At 34.6% G+C, this 21,477-nt stretch overlaps 1 long non-coding RNA gene across 1 annotated transcript in view; it reads left to right on the top strand.

Moving 5' to 3' along the window:
• The window catches only part of LOC139364102 (uncharacterized), a 142,284-nt gene that overhangs the window by 98,153 nt on the left and 22,654 nt on the right, over nt 1-21,477 (top strand). Inside the window, exon 3 of the long non-coding RNA XR_011625377.1 lies at nt 2,457-2,511. This is a non-coding gene — a long non-coding RNA (uncharacterized lncRNA). The remainder of the gene's footprint in view (nt 1-2,456; nt 2,512-21,477) is intronic.

Below are 21,477 nucleotides of genomic sequence, written 5' to 3'. Positions count from 1 at the left end.
ACCTTGAAATTTTCACTTATTCGTTCCAGGAGATTTTTGTAGTATCTATGAGATTTTATACATATCTAATTATATCATTTGCAAATAAAGGCTGATTCACTTCTTTTCCTCCGATTTGTATGCCTGTTACTTCTTTATCTTGCATCTTGTTCTTGCTAGGAATTTCAGTACAATATTCATACCCTGTTTTTTAACTTACTATTTTTTTCTCCTCATGTCCTTAGTTTGTTGAACAATTGTTCTTGCCAAAAGGCTAATAGTCTTAAACAAATTTATCTTCTCTAGACATTTTTATTTGTCTGCTGCAATCAAATATGATTTAATTAACTCACCATTGGTGAATGATGTTCCTTGCTTGGCTAACAAATGAACCTCTCAGAAACTGTAGTTTTATGCTCATTTCAATGTGAGTGAGTGTGTGTGTGTGTGCAGAAATGCTGCTGTGATAATGAATTCCATTTTGCATTTACTAATTTTTCTACCCATCATGGTGAATTGGGGCTACTACAATGAATACTTGCTTTGGCAATGTCAACTTATATTTTGTACTTTTAGCATAGTTATAGTGTAAATAAATTTTATTTTACCAAATTCAATAACAAATCCACACTCCACTATATCTTAAAAGCTTTTCTTTTTTTGTTCTGACATAATGGATATGCAAGGATAATAAGAATAATAGTAAAATATCACAGTATGCTGATACATGTGATACCTGAAATGCTGTCGATTGCTAACTGTAACACTGGGATTTGTAGTGTCCTGGACATCACTGTGAAACACTGAGAGAGTCACGGGCAGCCTCTGGAGCAATAACCCTACTTTTGTAGCTCAAAACAGCCTTAGATAAATATATACGTGAATGACCATTGCTATGTTTCAAGAAAACTTTATTTGTGGACACTGAAATATGAATTTCATATAATTTTCATATGTCATGAAGTATTAGGCCTCTTATTTTTTTCAAAACATTTAACAATGTAAACACTGTTCTTAGCTTGCAGACCCTGGAAAAACAAGTAGTAGAGAGGATTTGGCTCATGGACTCTAGTTTGCTGACCCCTGCTTTAGCGCTGTAAAAAATCTAGAGAACGTGGAGAGGGGGCATAGATCTTTTATAAAGAGACATCAACCAAGGGCTAGGCCAGTGTTCTGCCATATGTTCTGAGAAAGGGCAAGTCTCTGTATATATGTGTATATGTACACATATATAGAGATGACTATGTGTATACATATTTAAGTGAAGGAAATTGTATGTATTTGTGCCTATGTGTGTGTATTAATATGTGCATATATATGAGTGTATACATGTTTTTGTGCATATTTCTGTGTTTATGTGTGATTAAAGACTCAAAACTAAACAATGTATTTTTTCTCATAAGATGTATATGTAGATATTTGACTGTTGATAATGTAGAGATGCCAATTTTAGCTGTATCTTGGCTTCAAGAACTAGTTCAAAATTATACTTTGTTACCCAATTACAAAAGAGTCCAGATATGTCTCTTTCAGTAACACTGTTCCTTTTACCAGCTAACCAGAAACTGAATTGCCACATAACTACTCAGGTAATTACACTGCATTTAGTGCCAAAATTTAAACATCCATGCCACCAAGACATTTTTCCACTTTTTGCTTTTAATTTCATTTAAAATCTTGTATTAAAAGATACTGCTCTTCTTGGGAGTTATGCAACTTAATTTCTTATCCAGTCCAAATTTTATTTTTCGTTTCTAAGATGCTATTCAACATTTGAAGTGTTGGATACATTATGGATAAAGGTGGAAATATCAACTATAACTTTTTTTTTTTTTTTTTTTTTTTGCAGTCTGTTATGACTGTTACACGGGGGTGGGGGTAGGGTGGACAGGTCAGCACATATTTTCTTGCCCATTCCATATGTGAAATTCATGGGATACTCAGAAAATACTGTGTGCCTCAATCTACTCAGCTGGAAAGTTGGATTTTAAAAAATGGCTTGCAGAGAGAATATGGAAGGTATGGTGTGTGGCAATTGAAGAGGACGGTAGGAGATTCCCAACACATTACATGTCTCAAATGATGAGCACTTCAAGTAATATAACAAGGAGCAAAAGGTTATTATCAACCACTGTCTTATACAACAAGAGGGTTTCCTACTGTCTGTAGGGATGAGACAACATAAAGTACTGTTGGCTCCAAGATATTCAGAAGTAATTTTATCATAAAATTTACTTCTATCCTCTAAGCTTCCAGAAATACTTTAAAGGAAAGAAAGCCTTGGGCAAAGGAACAGTCACTGGATCTATCACGTATAAATTATTTTCCTAATTATACAATTTTTATTTTTTCAACGTCGAATTATTCCATATATGTGGGCTGGTATTTTGCAAAAAAACTGACTTTCATTTGATATTTTATTATATTATTTCCAAGAAGTATTCTAAGGATTGCTTTTCACTTTTTTGAAGTTATAGCATTTTAAAAAGGTTGTACATCTAGCAATACCTAACAAAATAGAAAATCAACTTGGTAAGTAATGTATTACAACTTTCATTTTAAATACACATTTTGTCTAGTTCAAATAGGACATTTTTACCTATAATTAAATCTTAAAGAAACTCCTGCCTTCCAAACATATGTATATGTCTATTACCTCCAATGATAGGAAAACAAAATCAGCCTCATACAAATTAAAACTAGAGTGAACATATCTATCATTATTTCTAAATCCAGAGAAGTGGAACACAGGATGTAGAAACAGTATATTAGGTATTACATGGGAATTTTTTTTTAATCCTGTAGTTATGACATTGGTGAACTGTCTTTGAATGTACAATTTATGACTACTAGAATTGTTTTCATGCTAAAATTACTAATAATGTGAGTCCTTAATCTCCGTGGAAAATAGATTTTGAATTGCAACTTAAGGTAGATGTTTGCTTCTTTTCCTATTTAGACCTGAAAGTCCTTTCTGCTTTAGTTCAGGTGAGCAAAACTAAATAAAGTTAATAAAATTTTCCCTGCCCACCTATATTTCTTAATTACCTATGATTCTATGCACCTTGGTAGTATAAGAAGGTTGCACAACTCCACATTTTTGACATCTTGAGAAGAAAAGAAGTGGAAGCAAGAGATCTAGACAAAATCCATGCTAGATAACTCCTAAATTGGTCAGACATTTGGTGTTTTGAGTAAACTGTGGGTAAATTGCCCTCTTTAACCCCAGACTGGACCTTTGTAATCAGCCACTATTTCAGAAACTTACATGACCCAATTATTGTGTCTCTGAGTCTCTTTCTTTAAATACCTCAGTCCGACTTGAAAAAGTATTGGAGATTATAACAAAAATTAAATCAATATGTAAGTATTTAATTTATATTTGAGTACTTGATCTTAACTGAACCTAATTATGAGTTTTCTTTCTGTTTACAGATAAGGACATTTTCTCCTAAAACTGTTAGATTTTATCATCTGTATAACATATATCTTTTCATCTCTATACTATGAAAACATCCATATGGATATGCATCATTGCTTTTCAGGTGTCAAAATTTGTTGATAAATATATAGTTTATAAGAAGCAAATAAGTGGCAAATAACAAACTGTGATTATTAAAGTAATATGAAATTCAAATTCAAATAAAAATGCATGTGTGACTAATAAATAAAGCTGATAACTCAGGGTTCAAAGTAAGAATGAACTAGTCCTATTAATGAAGTCATTTAACTTAGCTATAAGACAATAAAAAGCAGGAACTTATTGAAAATTATAACTATATTTAATTTCTTGATAAATCAATCAACATCCTTTCTACTGAAATTATCTCTATTCCCAACACATTATTGTTTCCAGTTCACATTATGCTCAGGAAGGATGGATTTTCATCACATAGAATGGTTTAATTTGGTTAATTGTGTTTCTTTCTCAGTATACCATCTGTTTGAATCAGGCTTAAGTTGAAGATATCTGAAACTACTCTGGCTATTTAAAGCAGAAAAGGATTTAATACAGGAATTAAGTTCATACAAATTTATTGGAAGGCTGGGATAACAGGATCAAGTACCTCAGAAGTAACCCACCAGGAGAATTTATACCTGTTGTAATTAAGAATCTGTGGTACGGGCGCGGTGGCTCAAGCCTGTAATCCCAGCACTTTGGGAGGCCGAGACGGGCGGATCACGAGGTCAGGAGATCGAGACCATCCTGGCTAACTCGGTGAAATCCCGTCTCTACTAAAAAAATACAAAAAACTAGCCGGGCGAGATGGCGGGCGCCTGTAGTCCCAGCTACTTGGGGGGCTGAGGCAGGAGAATGGCGTGAACCCAGGAGGCGGAGCTTGCAGTGAGCTGAGATCCGGCCACTGCACTCCAGCCTGGGCCACAGAGCCAGACTCCGTCTCAAAAAAAAAAAAAAAAAAAAAAAAGAATCTGTGGTACTGTCACTGCAACTATAGGCTCTAGAAATATATTGTTTAGGTATGCAACCCATAGATTAGAAAACTATGCACTGTTGACTCCGGAGCCACATTACATCTGTTATATTGGCACAGGAAAAAATGGATGCCTGGAGGCCTTTCAATATTCAGAAATTAATTATTGGGCACTGAGATCTGTGAAAATGCAGTTGTAGAAAAATCCAGGGTCTCTGTGATTATTCAGACCAAAAAAAATGGTAGACCTGTGGCTTTCAAATTACTCTCCTTTCAAATATCACATTACTATATTTTATTGTCCAAACCTAAACCACATGCTGTGTTCCATCTGCAAAGGAGACTTAGAAATGTAGATTTTAGCTTATCAGCCTCAAAAGTGTTGGAAAGCTTAGTAGATGGATGGTGGTGTGGACAGTGAGCACAAATGCACCAGAACTCCCACTATTCTGTTCGTCCATTTCCTGACCATTCATGCTTCTCTTCCTGTACGTACATTTCCAAACAATATTAGCTACAACAATCAATTTTCACCCAATCCAATGCAATGATTCTCTCATACAAATAAAAACTACTTATACTGTTCCCAAGACAAAAGAAGCCAAGCTTCTATCAGTCATAGACTCCTCTGGATGATGTCACTTCCTCTTCCAGTGCACTGATCTTCCCATCTGCATACTTAATAAAGTTATCAAAAAACAATACATACTATGAAATGGGAGAATAGAATGTAAAAAAGGAAATATGCCTACATAGAATAAAATACATAAAGAACAAGGAAGTAAATATGGCATTTGTTTATCCAAATGGTCATAAGATGATAACTGGTATTCAGAGCATCCTTCTTCAACTCTGAATTTCATGCTCCTGTTATCCTTAGCTGTATGACATTTGATGGTGGGTGGGTTAAAACCAATATTCATTCTTCTTTTTTTTTTTTTTTTTTTTTCTTGAGACGGAGTCTCGCTCTCTCTCCCAGGCAGGAGTGCGGTGGCGCGATCTCGGCTCACTGCAAGCTCCGCCTCCCGGGTTCACGCCATTCTCCTGCCTCAGCCTCCCGAGTAGCTGGGACTACAGGCGTCCGCCACCTCGCCCGGCTAGTTTTTTGTATTTTTAGTACAGACGGCGTTTCACCGTGTTAGCCAGGATGGTCCCGATCTCCTGACCTCGTGATCCACCCACCTGGGCCTCCCAAAGTGCCGAGATTACAGGCGTGAGCCACCGCGCCCGGCCGCCAGTCTTCATTCTTGATGTGTCTGAGCCACTCGTGGCCTTGGCTATCTTGAACTGCTGAAATTGTATAGGAATTTTTAACTCTGGACTTCGTAATTTGATGACACATCCCAACAAGTCCTGTAAAACTCAGATTCTTACACATTGCCTGACACACACTTTAATACTAATCCTGAATCCCCTTAAAACCAAGATCAATCTTCCTATCTAACAGAGTAACCTCTTTTTTTCTCCTCTTTTTTAAAAAAACTTTATGACTATAAGGACACCCAAATAGCCTGTTAGTAGTTTTAACTTCCAGTTGTAGGAACCATTGTGTTATCTTGTGGAAATATTACTTCCTTGGAAATTACAGCCTCTAAATAAAAAGAGGTCAGTGTTATGGGAAGAAGAAGGAAATTTTTGCAAAAGAACACACCCTCAATTTCTCACACCCTCATATTCTCATTACGGGAGAAAATGTACTAAAATGAATGCCCTCCATTTTGGCTTTCAATAGCTATTAAGTTGGTCAGTCATCACTGGGACCTCTGCTGATGCTGCCACAGAAAAGTCCACTGTTACCATGAACATGCCAATAAGCAGAAACAGCAGAATCAGTGGGAGGACACACCTACCATGCTCCCGTTTCCAAATCTTATGTTAGTTTCTCTTACTGCTTGAGCATGGATAACATCTCAACCCATCTGCAAAGGAATCTTGGAAATATAACATGTTGAAAGGAAGATGGAATGGATATTGTGTGCCACTTTCTCCAATCCCATATGCCATCTAACTTTACTGATGCAGCATTCATTTTTAACTCAGTTCATGGGTCATCCACTTGCCTTATTTATTTATTAATTTGTTATTGTTGTTATTTGTGATAATAACACTTAAGATCTACTCTCTCGGTAAATATTTAAGTAGGTAATACAATATTATTAACTATAGGCACTACATTGTACAGTACATCTGCAGAACTTATTTATCTTGTGCAACTGAAACTTTGTACCCTTTTCCTAATAGCGCTCTATTTCCCCGTTCCCTAATCCCTGGTAGTCACCTTTCTACTGTTTCTGTGAGTTTCACTATTTTAGACACCTCATATAAGTGGGATCATGCAGTATTTGTCCCTCTGTGTCTGACTTATTTCACTTACCATAATGTCCTTCAGGTTCATTCATGTTGTTGCAAATGTCAGAATTGCCTTTCTTTTTAAGACTTAGTCATATTTCTTGAATTTATATAGCACATTTTTGTTATCATTTTATCCATTTATGAACTTTTATGTTGCTTTCATATCTTGACTATGGTGAGTATGCTGAAATGAACATGGGAGTGCAGATATGTCTTTGAAATCCTGATTTCCATTCCTTTGGATATATAAACAGACATCAAATTGCTGGATTGTATGGAAGTTTTATTTTTGTTCTTTTGAGGAACCTCTACACCCTTTTCCATAGTGGCTATAGCAATTAACAGTCCACCATTAGTACAACAGTTTCTTTCTCTTCACATCCTCACTACCACTTGTTATTTTTTAAATCTTAGTCATTATAACAGGCATGAGGTTTTAATTTGATTTCACTGTGATATTAATTTGCGTTTCCCTGATGACTAATGATATTGAGCATTTTTTTTCATATACCTGTTGGCCATTTGTACATCTTCCTTGAGAAAATATATATTCAGTTCCTTTGCCCATTTTTTCCATGATTAAAAGTGGGATATGAAGTCTTCAACTATTATGGTATTGCTGTCTATTTCTCCTTCAGAGTTGTCAGTGTTTATTTTATATAGTTAGATGCTCCGATTTGGGTGCATATATACTTATAATTTTCATAAGTTCCTGTCAAATTGAGTATTTTATTACATAACGACCTTCTTTGTCTTTTGTGACAGTTTTGGACTAATATCTCTATTTTGTCTTATATAAAAAGAGCCACTCCTGATCTCCTTTGGTTACTATTTGCATGGAGTATCTTTTTCCAGTGAAATTCCTTCACTCTCAGCCTATTTGTCTACCTAAATGAAAAGTGCATCTCTTGTATGGACTATACAGTTGGATCTAATTCTTTAATCCATTTATATATTCTATTTTTAATTGGTGAGTTTAATTCATTAACGTTTAAAGTAATTATTGATAGCTAAGGAATTATTATTGCCATGTTGTTGTTTTATGTCTATTTTGTAGTTCTCTTATTCCTCTTATCCTCTCTTGTTGTCTTTGTTATTTGATAATTTTTTAAATTTACATACTTTCATTGTTTTCTATTTATTATTATTACTCTTTGGGATATGCTTTAAGTTTTTATTTGCAGTTACCATGAAGCTTGCATGAAACTTCTTATAATTACAATTGTATATTTTAAGCTGAAAACAACTTAACTTCAGTTACACAAAAAACTCTATACTTTCACATCCCTCACATACAATTCATGTTATTGATGGCAGAATTTCTTTGTTTTTATATTATTATTCATTAAAAGTTTTTGTGGTTATAGTCATGCTTAATACTTTTGTCTTTTATTTTTTATGCTAGGGTAAAGTGGTTGCATTATTCTGTATTCGTCTATATATTTACCATTACCATTGAGATTTATACTCTCATGGGTTTTCATGTTGCTGTTTAGTGTTCTTTCATTTCAACTGGAAAAACTCTCTTTAACACTTCTCTAAGTCATCTAGTGGTGATGAACTCTCTCAATTTTTGTTTGCCTGGAAAGTCTTTATTGCTTCTTCATTTTCAAAGGACAGTTTTGCCAGGTATAGTATTCTTAGTTGTTAGTGTTTTGCTTTCTTTCACTGAATGTATCACTCTACTATCTTCAGGCCTGTGTGTCTCTATTGAAGAATCACTGATAGTCTTATGTAAGTTTTTTTGAATGTGGTGAGATGCTTTCTCTTGCTGCTTTCAAAATTGTCTCTTCATCTTTGGTAATTTCATTAATGTGTCTCAGTGTCGACATTTTTAAGTTTAACCTATTTGAGGACTTTGGGATTTCATTGTCTGAATGTCCATTTCCCTTCCTACTTTTAGCAGGTTTTCAGTCATTAATTCTCTAAATAAGCTTTCTATTCCTTTCTCTGTCTCTTCTCCTTTTGAAATTCTCATAATGTGTGTTTTGGTTCAACTGACAGTGCCCAGTAAGTTCTATAGAGTTTATTTCTTCTTTATTCTCTTTGCTCCTGTGACTGGATAATTTCAGGTGACCTGTCTTGGAGTTTATTGCCTATTCTGCTTGATTGAGTCTACTCTTGAAGTTCTTTATTGAATTATTCAGTTCAGTCTTTGTATTTTTTAGGTTCCGAATTTCTGTTTGGTTCTTTTGCACACTTTCTATATCTTTGCCAAACTTCATGTATTGTTTTCCTGATTTTTATTGTTGTCTACCTGTATTTGTTGTAGCTCACGGAGCTTCTTTAATATTATTACTTTGAATTCTTTGTCAGGTAGTTTATAGATCTCTAATGTTTAGGATTTGTTACTGGGGCTTTATTTTGTCCCTTTGGTGATGTTTTGTTTCCCTGATTCTTTATTATCCTTGTAGTATTGCCTTCGTGTCTGTGCACTTGAAGAAGTAGTCACTTCTACCAGTCATTGTAGACCAGCCTTGGAAGGGAAAGCCCTTCACCAGTCAGTCTGGCCATAGATTCTGGATGGGCAGGTTGGTGGGATCGACAGGAAGAGGGAATTGGAGTTGGAGTCCATGAGCAGGAATGTCTATTGTTAGGGTTCATAGGTGGTCCACTTTTGAATGCCAAAAATTATAAACTGCATTCCTGCTTAACATTAAAAATGGCATAAAATCCATTTTTTCCCCCAATGGTTCCCCAATTATTACACGGTTTTTTTCCTGATGTACTTTAGATCTTAATTTTGTACCTTCCAGACAAACAAGTTTTTTCTTAGATTTAATTTCTGGATTTGATACCCAAGGTTTCAATATCATCTTTATGTCAGGAATGAGTGATCTCAATTTATCTTGCTTTCATGGTCCTTACTTGCATCTCTTCACTGTTCTATACCAAAAACCATTTATCTCTATTTTAATAGGTTTTCAAATGAAGTTTTTCTATGCTCACTCTCTGAGAGTCTGGCTACTAATTCAAGGGATTTATATTGCTAAATATTGTTGGCCAAACTTTATTTAGATAGATTTTGTTCTAACTAATACATATTATTAAATATTTCTAAAATTTTTACTCTTCGATATTTTTATTTGTATTAACTTAGTCTCCTTTTTATAAGTATAATTACTGTTTTAAAAAATTCAACAAATGTTTACTCAGTGCTATCTTGTGCCCAGTAAATTACTTGGATCCACAGGGTTAGAAAACATAAGGCCTGATAAATGTAAAACAGCACTTTCCACATGAAAGTTCACAGGCTGATTATGATTTATTGTATTACAGGAAAGAAACTGAAGGTTCATCACAGATACACTAATCATATAAATGTAACTCATACATTTACAAGGTTATACATCACACTGCAGACTGAAATCTAAATTTAAAGAAATAAACTGGAGCTTGGTGAGTTCAATATTTTCTTTTACTTTCCATAAAACATTGAACCTTTTAAATGAAAGTAAATATTAAATAGGTAGGTATTTTAAAAAACATTTCAGCTGCTAACAAAATTTTTGTATTTTATGGTGCCAGTTTCATTGTTTAATTCATTTGAATTGAATGATTATTCCACAAAAGAAAAAATAGTTTTTAAAAGATTGTTTAAAAAGACATTTTGGGCAGTAATTTATCTTTTGTTTTTTCTTCCTGCTTAGTGGGCTTCAGGAAGTCAAATTCCTTCAAAAATGGGAGAAAATAACATAATATATCATAATATTACCATTTTCTTAATACTGCTTCTAAAATATTTAGTAATATTTACTCCAAAATAATTTGAGTGAAAGTTATTTTAACAAATACTACTTTATTTATATCGTGGTTGGTGTTTGTGGCTAATTTGGTACAAGACTTTAAGAAAGAAACTGTTGGTGGTTCATATAATCTAAAAAAAATAGTATGTCTCTATATATGTGTGTTGTAGATGTGTGTATGTATATATGTATGTGCCTGTGTGTGGGGTGTATAACCACTCACACATATGCAGATATAATCAGTAAAAATGTGTAGTTTATTTGGAGACAATGCTTTAGGAGGTACTAGTGGATTCATCTGTTGCTGCCTGCATCTATCTAGTCCTTCATGGAAGCAATATTTAGTAGCTTCCCTTCTTCCCCAAATTAAGTGAATAATTGTATGTCTGTTGAACTGATTTTTCTGATCTATCAGTCATATTTATTATTGATGTAATTTATCTAGATTGTAAAAACATTTAACTTTTGCAAGTAGACACACTTGGCATATAGCTAAATACTATGTATGTTTCAGACAAAGTAAAATCAGACATATGATAACATAGGAGCTCTAGATTTTCTTTTTTTGTTATTATACTTTAAGCTCTAGGGTACATGTGCACAACGTGCAGGTTTGTTACATAAGTATACATGTGCCATGTTGGTTTGCTGCACCCATTATCTCGTCATTTACATTAGATATATCTCCTAATGCTATCCCTCCCCCTGCCTCCCACCCCACTACAGACCCCTGTGTGTGATGTTCCCCACCCTGTGTCCAAGTGTTCTCATTGTTCAATTCCCACCTATGAGTGAGAACATATGGTGTTTGGTTTTCTGTCCTTGTGGTAGTTTGCTCAGAATGATGGTTTCCAACTTCATCCATGTCCCTGCAAAGGATATGAACTCATCCTTTTTAATGGCTGCATAGTATTCCATGCTATATATGTGCCACACTTTCTTAATTCAGTCTTTCATTGATGGACATTTGGGTTGGTTCCAAGTTTTTGCTATTGTGAATAGTGCTGCAATAAACATACGTGTGCATGTGTCTCTATAATCCTTTGGGTATTATTTATAATCCTTTGGGCATACACCCAGTAATGGGATGGCTGGGTCAAATGGTATTTCTAGTTCTAGATCCTTGAGGAATCGCCACACTGTCTTCTGCAATGGTTGAACTAGTTTACAGTCCCACCAACAGTGTAAAAGTCTTCCTATTTCTCCACATACTCTCTAGCATTTGTTGTTTCCTGACTTTTTAATGATCGCCATTCTAACTGGTGTGAGATGGTATCTCATTGTGGTTTTGATTTGCATTTCTCTGAAAACCAGTGATGATGAGCATTTTTTCACGTGTCTGTTGGCTGCATAAATGTCTTCTTTTGAGAAGTGTGTGTTCATATCCTTTGTCCATTTTTTGATGGGGTTGTTTTTTTCTTGTAAATTTGTTTAAGTTATTTGTAGATTCTGGATATTAGTCCTTTGTTATATGGGTAGATTGCAAAAACTTTCTCCCATTTTGTAGGTTGCCTGTTTACTCTGATGGTAGTTTCTTTTGCTGTGCAGAAGCTCTTTGGTTTAATTAGATCCCATTTGTCTATTTTGGCTTTTGTTGCCATTGCTTTTGGTGTTTTAGTCATGAAGTCCTTGCTCATGCCTATGTCCTGAATGGTATTGCCTAGGTTTTCTTCTAGGGTTTTTATAGTTAAGTCTAACATTTAAGTCTTTAATCCATCTTGAATTAATTGTTGTATAATGTGTAAGGAAGGGATCCAGTTTCAACTTTCTATATATGGCTAGACAGTTTTCCCAGCACCATTTATTAAATGGAATCCTTTCCCCATTTCCTGTTTTTGTCAGGTTTGCCAAAGATCAGATGGTTGTAGATGTGTGGCGTTATTTCTGAGACCTCTGTTCTGTTCCATTGGTTTACCTCTCTGTTTTGGTACCAATACCATGCTGTCTTGGTTACAGTAGCCTTGTAGTATGGTTTGAAGTCAGGCACCGTTATGCCTCCAGCTTTGTTCTTTTGGCTTAGGATTGTCTTGGCAATGGGGGCTCTTTTTTGGTTACGTATGAACTTTAAAGTAGTTTTTTCCAGTTCTGTGAAGAAAGTCATTGGTAGCTTGATGGGAATGGCATTGCATCTATAAATTACCTTGGGCACTATGGCCATTTTCATGATATTGATTCTTCCTGTCCATGAGCATGGAATGTTCTTCCATTTGTTTGTGTCCTCTTTTATTTCATTGAGCAGTGGTTTGTAGTTCTTCTTGAAGATGTCCTTCCCATCCCTTGTAAGTTGGATTCCTAGGAATTTTATTCTCTTTGTAGCAATTGTGAATGGGAGTTCACTCATGATTTGGCTCTCTGTTTGTCTGTTATTGATGTACAGGAATGCTTGTGATTTTTGCACATTGATTTTGTATCTTGAGACTCTGCTGAAGTTGTTTATCAGCTTAAGGAGCTTTTGGGCTGAGATGATGGGGTTTTCTAAATATACAATCAGGTCATCTGCAAACAAGGACAATTTGATTTCCTCTTTTCCTAATTGAATACCCTTTATTTCTTTCTCTTGCCTGATTTCCCTGGCCAGAACTTCTAATACTATGTTGAATAGGAGTGGCAAGAGAGGGCATCCCTGCCTTGTGCCAGTTTTCAAAGGGAATGCTTCCAGTTTTTGCCCATTCAGTATGATATTGGCTGTGGGTTTGTCATAAATAGAGGAACTCTAGATTTTCAGACTTACTTTAAAATATTTTCAGTTATAAATAATAAGTATTTGAGTTCAATTTCATTAGGAGTCTTAAAACAAAATCAGGGTTGTATTAGCATATTCACACATAATTAACAACATAGAATTATAGACTTATATCTCTATATGTCTGCAATTGTCAATTATTGACAAAGGTAACAGGGTATGATTGGACCACTTCATGGTGTGAAGTGGTGATGTCTTTTTTTTAGGTCCTTGTACCTGTAAATCATAGCAGGCAATACATCTTTAAATTGAGGTAATGGGACTAACACACATTCACGCACACTTGGTTTAAGTATTCACACTATGTTCTATAGAGTGCTATAATATTCATCAATTAATATTACTTGGACTGAAAAGCTTTAAACATACTTTGTTTCCTTAAAGCTTCTTGGAAATGTTTAGAGTCACAGGCAAGAGTTAAGTTTTTAGAGATTTTATCTATCCGTGGATTTTTAAAACTCCTTTCAGATAGGCTCGAGTAACCTAGTAGATGGAGAGAGACAGCTCTTTTTGGAACCCTTTTGACCTCTACACTTTTGCTGAAGTTCAGAGAGTCCGGTCTCACCTTGGGACCACGTGTCTTTCTGTAACCCTTTCTTTTCTTTTTCTTTTCTTTCTTCCCTCCCTTCCTTCCTTCCTTCCTTCCTTCCTTCCTTCCTTCCTTCCTTCCTTCCTTCCTTCCTTCCTTCCTTCTCTCTCTCTTTCTTTCTCTCTCTTTCTTTCTTTCTTTCTTTCTTCTCTCTCTCTCTCTCTCTCTCTCTCTCTCTCTCTCTTTCTTTCTTTCTTTCTTTCTTTCTTTCTTTCTTTCTTTCTTTCTTTCTTTCTTTCTTTCTTTCTTTCTTTCTTTCTTTCTTTCTGTATCTTGATATGGAGTCTTGTTCCAGGCTTGAGTGCAGTGACATAATCTCTGCTCACTGCAACCTTCACCTCCTGGGTTCAAGCAATTCTCCTGCCTCAGCCTCCCAAGTAGCTGGGATTACAGGCGTGTGCCACCACACCTGGCTAATTTTTGTATTTTTATCGGAGACGGGGCTTCACCGTGTTAGCCAGGATGTTCTCAATCTCCCAACCTTACTATCCGCCCGCCTCGACCTCCAAAGTGCTGGGATTACAGGCATGAGTCACTGTGCTCTTTCTATTAGTCTGTTCTGATTCTTGAGCAATGTGATCAAACTGTAGCTTAAACTCAGAAAGAGATGAAAAAATTATGATTAATTTACATATACTCATAAGATGTATTTATTCTATTAAAATATTTTATCTTGTAGAGTTTCAGGATATTTTTCTATGTGTTGAACATTATTCATTTGCACTGGCATTCCATGACCTATTGGTAAAAATGCAGTGACTGGGCTGTACTCGCAGATCCATGAGTATCAGAATTTCTGGGAGTGGAACTTAGTGATTCTTTCATACTCCAAAGTTTGATAATTGCTAACAGAAAAATAAGAGGTGTTTAATTTTTACACAATGGGGTTCTTTCAATAGTAAGTGTAGCTATAGTTTGAAGCTGCACAGTTTGTTAGTCAAATTTTCTTGGAGGATCTAGTCTCCTGGCCCAACTGATATTTTTCAGTCATAGTAGTGCTCTTTGGTTTCCCTAGTCCAGGGATTATCCTAGTCCAGCAGTCCAAGGGTCACTCACAAAACGAGTCCTTCAATAAGTGAATCTTATGGTATGATACAGATCTGATATCTGATTGTTGGGCTATCTTATTTAATTAAGATTATAGTCAGGTTTGTCTTTTCCTGACAAAAGAGATACAATATGCTGACTAATTATGTTTGCAAAGAAAATAGAGACCAAAATATACAACGAATTAAGGAGAATATTGAATATTCTTAATGTCAGAGTTAGAAACTAAAACCCCTTTTGACAGATGACTGACATGGAGATGCGTTATAATTAGGACTTCATTTTAAGAACATATCGAACCATACTAAAAATTATTGGGAAGATAATTTATACTTGGTTAGATAGTGAATAGAATTAACTAACTGTATTATAATGAGAAAAAAAGTCCCTTTCTAATAGGAAATTATTATTTTTTTCTTCTTTATAAGATCAAGATTCAATTAATGATGAAATTCTGGTTCTCAAATAATAGAATGGCAAATCTCCATTAAATAACCCTAATGAAAAATAATCAATATATTGACTTGATAATTAGATATTATCTATAATTATACAGAAAAGGTCTTTAAAAATAAATGGACATCTGTTTGATAGATAAAATAAATTGCTAAGCATAGGTGTCACTTCAAGACATTTATGCCATCAATATAGAATTACAACGGCATTTTATTTTAATGCTGTGGTAATTAATGCTAAGTTATGATGATAAAAGTACAAATGGCAATGAATAGCGAATGAGGTAATACAACAAATAGCAAATGAATCGGTCCTGACAGAGAACTTATCAGATTGATAAAATTAAAATATTTTTGGTTACTTTGAAGTATTCCTCAAATTTGAAAATTTTATAGTAGTCTACAGAGTTTGAGGTAGATGTGCCATACAATTCTTGTTTCTTTTGAAGTGACTGTGTTTTGTAGTGTATCTCTAAAACACATTCTAAGTCCAACCAAAATCCATGAGAATCAGACTATTTTATTTATTTATTTATTTATTTATTTTGGTGACTCACAGCTTCTTTGCCTTTACTGAATTTACCTCCTCAATTATCAGTCTTCCAGAATATACAGAATAAGTAGAAGTTATTGTTGATCTGATTACAGGTACAAAAATAACATTATGCCATATCCATTTTCCTAGTCAGTTCTATATTTTGCCTCTTTGATTTTAAAACTATTCTAGTCTTTATATCTCTACTCATATACAGATTATATTATTTTCTTCTTGCTGTATTTATCTATCTAAATTCACATTGTTTATTTCTTCATTTTTTATTTAAAAAACATTTTCTTCAAAGGTCCTATTTGTTGAAATTGTATTTTTCTTTTTAGAATGCCAGCTTATTTTATTAATTTATTTTTCCATGCAGCATTCATTAATTTAGCAGGTACCCTACACGTACCAGGTCTAAGAACTAGAGATTCCAAGTTTTCTACACTCATAGTTCCTCAAACAATGTTTGTTGGATTCTTCTCTCCACTCAGATACAACCTAAGATAGATATAAATCTTTTGCCTTGAACTCAAAAATATAGCATTTAATCTAACACATAAGTAACATTTTTATGAGAATTGAAGTCCTGTTGGTTTTTTTCCTGTACAACATGTGCACATTTGCCTCATATGACATTTGCAGATAGCTGTGACACATTCCGTCTCTATTAGCAATGTATGTGATTGAATCACTGAAAATTCCTCAGGCTCCAATCAAACATCTACTGCATACTCTGATGATGCCCCTGAGATAGTCCTCTGTTTTAGATGCCATCCCCCCACCCTTTTCCAGAGGCTCAACCACCCTGAGAGGTACTGTCACCTGCTCGTTCCTCTATCATACAAGGAAGCACCTAGCCAGTACCAGGTTGAGGTATAACTGACTGGTTTGAAGTGGGAAGGTTCAATGAGGAGCAGGTGAAAGGATAAGGAAGAATATTACCTCTTCTCTTATGATCAAAGTTCATAAAGTCACCAGGTAGACAATAGAAATAACATCTTGAGTACTGACATATGTTAGTACAATTAACTGAAACCAACTGACAAACCAAGGAGGTGGGCGGGGACTGAGATCTAACATGTAACTTTAAAAGAACTGGGGAGTGGAAAAAACAGGAAAGCCAAATGTGAGAATGACAGGACAGAGAAATGAAAAACACAATTGTAAATCTGATGCCAACATCTAGAGTTTCTTCACATATATACATTTCTGGGACACTGCTAGAGTGAGCCAGGCTTATTGAAAGACTAATATCCTAAGGACCATGACCATTTGACACGTTTTATTGTGATCACAGACACAATTTTAAGCATTTCATGTTCTACTATTAGTTATTGATTAATAAAATTTGGTTACACTCTCTCCTTTTCCAATCTATCTCTTGACTGCAAGGTATTTAGGTGTGCAATTAGCAAGAAAAGTTCTAGCCAATAAAGGCATACATTGATTCAGTACATTTCAAAATGGTGATTTCCATGCTCTTTCCATATTGCAAAGCATTTTTTATAGTTACATGAGTGGGAAGTACAAAATTGCAAAAAAGCCCCAAATTGTTAAGACATTTCCTCTTTTATTATCTGCATTTTCATTAAAAAAACATTAAATGCTTGCTCCTTTTTGAATAATTCATATTCATTTTGTATTATTAAACTTTTGCTACTCAGATTGATCATCATTCACAAAAGCAAATTTATATAATGGCTTGGTTGGTGATATAGCATAATTTCAAAGCCACTTTTCATAAGACTTTAAAAAGAGTTAGCCAAGTTCCCTTTCAAAATATAGTTCTCCATGTATAGACTATGTTGATGTTAAATGAAGATGATAGGGCAGTTTTTAATGCAATATCTTAGTGTTAGACAAAACAATGTTTTATGTAATTAGTGTTATATATTAATAACTGCTGCTCATGATGTATCTTTTTATTATTAGTGTCATTGCAAGAGCAGTTTAGACAAGGCTACAAATCTACAAGATGACATCAGTTAATACAGTGAAGACAGCTGGAAATGCAGAGCATTCATACAGGAGACAATGTATTGTAATGGAGATTTCCATTTCATTTCTCAGCAGAGAGCAGCCACTGTCTTTTGTGTTTGGATAGACATATGGATATATGAAAAATTATAGAATAGGATAGAAGACATAGTAATCTAATGAGTGTTCTGAGTGAATGTTCTAACCTATGAAATTATCAGTCCAAAAGTACATGTTCAGAACTTATGTGCAACATTATCTTGCATTATATTAGTGAGTACATTAAAGGAAATAGTAGGAAGAATAAAATTAAGAGAAGAAAAAAGTTTTTTTTTTTTCTTTTTACTTAAAGAGCTTCTTTTCAGGAATGGTATGAGTTTTCCCCCAAGCCACCTTAATTTTAAAGTGGCTATAAGAACCCAGAGAGTGGTACTAAAAGTAACTAAAAGTCTCTTAAGAGGTACTTGCTTTTCAAAGCTATTGCTGAGATTCATGTAAATTAAATGCGTGCAAAGAAAAATGTGTAGAGAATTATTTTAACGCTCTTGACTGTTTCCTCCAATTTGAATCCGTTGGATTTCTTTTTTCTCTCCCAAAGTCCACTTAAAGAAAGAAATGTTCAATATTAAATTAAGAAACATTAAAGAAATACATATTTCACTGAATGTATTCTTCACTTCATTAATAAAGCATAAAGTCCTATTCTATATTGCAACAGTAAATATTCTTTCAACTTTTTGATAGTATAGCTCATGTAAACAATCTTCTTATTCTTTAGGGGTTTAGAGGAGGGCATCATACTGTAGGTTTCTGCGTAATATAATTAGAGAACGTTAATTACTCAAGGGTATTTGCAGTCTTTGGCATACTTGTGAATATGTAATTGTGTTGTATTGCACTAACAAATTTGTTATTGATAGAAGAACTGTCCAACTAGCTGGACAACAGGAAATGTTATAAAAAAAATGTAAGTGCAAAATTAGTGGGTGAAAATAATATAAAGTCAATATCATTTAATAAATATTTGTTACCCCTTTGACTATCAGCTCAAATCACAGATAAATTGGATTTTTCTGATGCTATGGGGTAACCATACACTTCCTGACAACAAAGGGGGAAAGAGTTTCTCTATACTTGAATATCAGGTTTGGAAGCCAATACTGCCCCATCATGTCTAAGGATTAACCTACAAATATCACATATTGTATACCTCTCCTTTGCACATTTACTTTCAGGCTTAGCCATTCTTTTAGTTATGCATTCACTAATTCAATCAGCAGATATATTTTGAGTTTTATAAACCAGGCCTAGGGTAAGTCACTGGAGATGTCAGACAGGTTCCTTTCCCAATAGAACTTCCATTCCAGTGGTACAAGACAGTCAAAACCAAAGTAAATAAATAAACAAGATAATTTTAGAAAGCCACAGTCCAAAAGTAAAAAAAAGATTAGCTATACAAAAGAAAATGCTCAATTTAGGGGAAGGGATGCAGTAGAGCTTCTTTAGATAAGATAGTAAGGAAAGGCACTTAAAAATTTATGGGTACATAGTAGTTGTCTATATTTATGGGATACATAAGATATTTTGATACAGGCAAACAATGCATAATAATCATATCAGGGTAAATGGAGTATCCATCGCCTCAAACATTTATAATTTGTGTTACAAACATTCAAATTATACTTCTCTAGTTATTATAAAATATACAATAAATTATTGTTGACTGTAATCACCCTGTTGTGCTATCAAATACTAGATCTCATTCATTCCATCTAACTATATTTTTGTACCCATTAACCATCCCTACTTCCTTCCCACTCCCCAATACCCTTCCCAGCCTCTAGTAACCATCGTTCTACTCTCTATGTCCATGAGTTCAATTGTTTTAAATTTCAGCTACCACGAATTAGTGAGCACACGCTAAGTTTTTCTTTCTGTGCCTGGCTTATTTCACTTAATTTAATGTCCTCCAGTTCCGTCTATGTTGTTGCAAATGAGAGAATCCCATTCTTTTTTGTGGCTGAATAGTAATCCATTGTTTGTATGTTCCCCATTTTCTTTATTTGTCTGTTGATGGACACCCAGGTTTAGGAAAGCATTTCTTAAGAGGTGGCATTTGAGGTGTTAAAGTCTCCCATTATTATTGTGTGGGAGTCTAAGTCTCTTTGTAAGTCTCTAAGAACTTGCTTAAAAAAAAAAAAGAGAGAGGTGGTATTTAAGCTGAGAACTGAATGATAACTAAAAGCTGACCATGAGAAAGCCAAAGGAAAGGATATTTGTGGCAGAGGTAACTGTGGGTGCAAAGTCACTAGACAGCAATACGTTGGGTCTATTCAAGGAAGTGAAAGGTCAATGAGAGTGGAACCAAGACTACAGAGTGGAGAGAAGTATGAAAACGGGAGGGAGAGGCAAGCAGGGAAGACATCATCTGCAGCCTTGCAGACTTGTAGGTAAAAGTTTGGATTCTATTTTAAGGCAGTGGGAAGCTTTTATATAGCTGTTAGCTGGGGAGTGAGGTAATCTGAATTATGACTGTTTTTATTTCGTTAATGAATTATGGAGCTGGGTCATGAACCTAGAGTTGGGGAAGAATGTTAATGGTTTGAGAAGAGAGAAAAGGATACCAAACGGCTGTTTTGATCTGTGGAGAATGAACATACTCAGGCAATACTGACGTCTAGTTGAGATTTCTAGTTAAGGATCGAGTTACTGTCATTTCATGTCATATGATTCAGATTGTAAAAATAATGTTCTCTATCCCTCTGCTGACTCTTATATTCTGTATCAATCACTTGTACTACTTTACATTTAAATCTTTTAGTGTAGTCATCTATTTTCTCAAAATTTTACAAGTTCCTTGAAGACCCATATATGATGTACTTCATCATATGTCTTGCTGTCCCTTAAATTCCCTTAAAACAGCAGGTACTCAGTAATTCCTTTAAAGAATGACTTATTGTCCATCTGACCTAGGCTGTATGTAACACATTCCAGGTACAAAATAAACAAGATCAGGGCCAAAATCTAAATTTGGAGTCACCTGGATTTTTCTCCCAAAAGACATTGATAAATATGTATGCACAGATTGGTATCCTGGTCTTCGACTGAATACTTGTCATTACATTTTCAAATGAAACCCTAGCAAATCAATTTCATGAGATGTTCCTGCTTTGAAAAACCTCAGCTTAATAACATGCTTTGTGTTCAAACCAGAAGTTTTAAAACCCCAGCTGTATTGTAAAAATAGACACTTACCTTACCCCTTTCTGATGTTTAACCTGAACAAATTGCTGGACAGAAGATATGTTAATAACATTAGCTCAAAGAGCATGCTTGGCAGTGCCAATTCTTTAATTCTTATGTTAACTTCAACACCTTCCCCTGCCTCCAGCATTTCACTCAGAGATGAAGAAAATGAGAGGGTCAGGTTGTCATTGTGTTTGAGAGTATTCATGGTTTCCTTCCATTGTCAGCCTTTATTAACACAGTATTGTTCTTTCAAAGAGTACAAAAAACCATTTTCCTGGACAGTATTTTCTTGAAACTTTTCAAAAAATTTAATTTAATTTTTAAGTTTCAGAATACATGTACAAAAGGTGCATATTTGTTACACAGGTA

This window comes from Macaca nemestrina, chromosome 7, assembly GCF_043159975.1.
Source record: "Macaca nemestrina isolate mMacNem1 chromosome 7, mMacNem.hap1, whole genome shotgun sequence".
In the NCBI taxonomy this organism is placed as follows: domain Eukaryota; kingdom Metazoa; phylum Chordata; class Mammalia; order Primates; family Cercopithecidae; genus Macaca; species Macaca nemestrina.
Note: the sequence above shows the minus strand (reverse complement) of the source record. Positions and strands in the feature narration are given on the sequence as shown.